Source organism: Lactuca sativa, chromosome 5, assembly GCF_002870075.4.
Source record: "Lactuca sativa cultivar Salinas chromosome 5, Lsat_Salinas_v11, whole genome shotgun sequence".
NCBI classification, from domain to species: domain Eukaryota; kingdom Viridiplantae; phylum Streptophyta; class Magnoliopsida; order Asterales; family Asteraceae; genus Lactuca; species Lactuca sativa.
In genome coordinates, this window is record NC_056627.2 from 74,759,253 (window position 1) to 74,763,504 (window position 4,252).

The following is a 4,252-nucleotide window of genomic DNA, read 5'->3' on the forward strand; positions in this document are numbered from 1 at the left end:
TTACAAGCTTCCCATCCAATAATTGACATCCTCCACTTGTACTTTTTCGATCAAGATTACATCCTCCCAAATCTGCATTTGAGAATGCTTGGATGAAAAGGCCTTATTTCGAAGGATACCACAATCCTAACGAAATTGTTCCCTTGAGACAACGAAAACTGTTTTTTACAGCTGTCAAATGTGGTTCTCTCGGATTTGCTTGATACCTAGCACAACTACAAACAGAAAACATGATATCAGGTCGACTTGCAGTTAGATAAAGTAACGAACCTATCATGCTTCTGTATAAAGTAAGATCAACAGTAGGAGTGTCTAACAAAGGTGTAAGCCTTGTTCCAACAGCCATTGGCACTCTTAGCTTCGTGCTATTTCTCATTCCAAACTTTTCAAGCAAATTCTTAGTATATTTTTCTTGATTTATGAAAATGCCTTCTCTACTTTGACGAATGTTTAACCTAAGAAAATTGTTAATTTTTTCCATCATACTCATCTCAAACTGGCTTTTCATCAAACTCTCAAATTCACTAGACAAAGCAGGGTCAGTAGAGCCAAAAATAATATCATCGACATAAATTTCAACAAGCATTAGATGAATCCCAACTTTCTTTCGAAATAATGTGGGGTCAACTGATGCTTGTTTGAATTTCGATTGTTTTAAAAAATTGGTAAGAGTTGCATACCATGCTCTTGGTGCTTGTTTTAACTCATACACTGCTTTATCTAAGATATAAACATAATTAGGAAATTATTTATTTACGAAACCTAGAGGTTGTTCAACGTAAATTGTTTCTTCAAGTTCACCATTGAGAAATGCACATTTAACATCCATTTGAAACACATAGAAATCCTTGTGAGCCGCATAGGCTAAAAATATTCGAACAGCCTCAAGTCTTGCAATAGGGGAAAAGTTTTCTTCATAATCGATACCTTCTTGTTGCAAATAACCTTTAACTACAAGCCTCGATTTATTTCGAACAATATTACCATATTTGTCAGTTTTATTTTTGAAAATTCATTTTAAACCGACAATCGAAACTTCAGCAGGTTTAGGAATTAATCTCCAAACCTTGTTTCGTTAAAATTCAACAAGTCTGGATTGCATAGCAACAACCCAATCTGAATGTTCCATTGCAAGCTTAACTATCGTTGGCTTTATTTTCAAAATAAAAACATTAAACATGCAAAACTCTTGATGAGCATTGAGTACCTCATTCTTTGCAAGAATTTGAGCTCTAGTCAAAACTCCATCTTGTATATTCCCAATGACTTTTTCTCTTGGATGATTTCTTGTCCATTTTTCCAGTGGTGGATATGCTGGATCAAAATCTAATGGTGCATCTTCACACATTTCTTCATTTTCTGATCCTGCAATGGAAATATCATCAGTTGAATAATGAAAATTTTCATTTTGATTCCCATTTGACATATTCATATCAATTTGCTCCCCCTGGACATGATTATCATGATTTTGCTCCCCCTCAACATTTGCATCCATTCTCCTTGTCTCCCCCTCGAAAGAATGTTCCCCCTCAATTTGAGAAGACGAATTCAAGTGCTCTCCCTCCACTTGATCATTCAGCATACTTTTGCTAATTCTTGGAGTATTTGATGTTGAGATTAAATCTGATCTTTTGTGTGTTAAAGTCGAATCATCAGTGTGTTTCGATACTTCAGGAATGTGATTATCCATTGCATTAACTTCTGCATCAACTGCCCCGTCAGGAACACCAAAGATTAAATCATAATCAAAACCTATTAAATTGTCATTTATAGATTCAGTATTTGATTCATTAATAATTGGATTTTGTTCAAAGCATTTTTCGACTCTTTTAACATAATAATCATCAAATGTGAGATTAAATGTTTCTTCTATTTTTCGTGTTCTTTTGTTCAACACTCAATAAGCAACCGAATTATGTGAATATCCCAAGAATATTCCTTCACCAGCCTTTGACTGAAATTTCGAAAGATTATCCTTGAGATTCATTATAAAACACCTGCAACCAAAAACAAGAAAGAATTTGACATTGGGCTTTCAGTTATTGATAATTTCATATGGAGTAATATTGAAACATCAACGAATGAATGAAAGATTTTTAGTAAAACATGCAGTAGAAACTGCTTCAGCCCAAAGATATTGAGGAAGATTCGCATATGTGAGCATCGTTCTTGCTGCTTCGCAAAGTGAACGATTTCGTCTTTCAACCACACCATTTTGTTGCGGTGTATATGGTGAAGAAACATTATGCAAAATTCATGTATCTATTAAGAACGAGTCAAAAACATTGTTCTTAAATTCGGTTCCATTATCACTTTTGATCTTTCGAACATTCTTCCTTAAGCTTTTCTCAATTTGGTTGATGAAATCGATCATTGTCTGAGCTACCTCAGATTTTAACCTGAGAAAATAAACCCAAGTGAATCATGAAAAATCATCAACAATAACTAAAATGTACCATTTCTTGTTGAGTGTTTCAACAGTTGATGGTCCACATAAGTCAATGTGAAGAAGTTCTGACGGTTCAACAATTTTCGAATCTATGACAATTGGATGTCCTTACCTATGTTGTTTTCCTTGTTCGCAAGCTTCACACAATGTATCATTGTCAAACTTTAATAGAGGTAAACCACGAATGAGATCATTTACTACCAATTTGTTTAGATTTCGAAAATTCAAGTAAAAAAGGAGTCTATGCCATAACCAACTAACATCTGATGAACCTTTTGTTAGTAAGCATATAGAAGGTTTCCCAACTATTGGTTTAATGTCGAGAGTAAACATGAAACCATGTCTTTTGGATTTTTACAAAACTTCTCTGGTTTCAACATTCGAAATTCTGGTGCCTTCTTCGTTAAAAACCACTTGATTGTCAGTGCCCACAACAAGTTGAGAAACACTTATCAAGTTGTGTTGAAGACCTTCGACATAAGCAACACGATTTATAGTAAACTGCCCATTCGTTACTTTTCTATATCCTTTCACTTGACACTTGTGATTGTTTCCAAACTTCACCACTCTAGCATTTTCTAAACTTCGAAAATCTCGTAAGTTTTCCTTCCTCCGATTCATGTGACGCGAGCAACCACTATCAATATACCATTTGTCGTCATATTGCTCGTCACATAAAACCTGCAATTAGTGGAAAAAATTTAGGTACACAAGGCTGTTTGGGTCATTGGTGATTAGTTTGAAGAAAAGTCGAATTTAAGATCCAATTACGAACTTTTGATTTGACACTATTAATTAAGACCACATCATGAGTTAAAGTCTCAGAAACATTAACTTTCGAAGATTTAGAATTGTCACTGACAGTTGCCTTTTTCTTCTCAGTTAGGTTCTCAACATTTTTCACTTTCAAAATTGGTTTCATGCTTTAACAGAAGGAACATAATCTTTTGACGAAAAACTTCCATTTGAAGATTCATTCAGATATTTCTCATACGCTTCTTTGATTTGTTGATGAGAGTATTTTCTAGATTGAAATGATTTTCCTTTGCCTTCAAGCCAATGTTCTATGTTATTAATTTCTGAACAACCTTTTTTGTATGAAACTTTCGAAGGTTGTTTAGTGGATGGATTTGGAAAGTTGGGTTTTTGTGGAATGAAATTCACTTGGATTTTGTTCGAAAATCCCCAAACTTTTGATTCTCATTTTGTGAATGAAAATTTGGTTTTGCAAACCGATTTTGTGAAAATCTTTGTGAATTGTTTGTTCGAAAATTCTTTATGGGAAAGTTGTTTGACATTTCTATTGTGACAAAAACTTTTGCAATTGAGCGGGATTTTTCTTAACATTTGAATGTGTTAAAAACTTCATCTCAACAAATTTAAACATTACTTTTTCAGTCATTTTCTTTGTTATGTCATTTGATTTCTTTTCATTTTCCACAACTTGCCAAAAAAATTCTTTCGAGCTTGACTTTTCGAAATTCCATTTTGTTTTGAAAATTTTTCAACAAGATCTTTAAATTCTTGTGAATTGATTTTAATGTCTTGATTAGTTTCGACAACCTCTTGCTTTGAAACTTCTTTTGAAATCTTTTGTTTTTCAACCCACTTTCTTTGTGGTTTTTGTCTTTCTAAAGTGTATGAATTTTTGTTAAGATTATTTTCGACAGTGCTCTGATTTGAAAAGAATCCTTCATATGAGGTTTTGTTGTTATCTTCTTCAATCATTTAATTGAATTCCAGTTTGATATTATCAACATTCCCAACAATGACAAACACTTGATTAGGAAAGATAACATCATA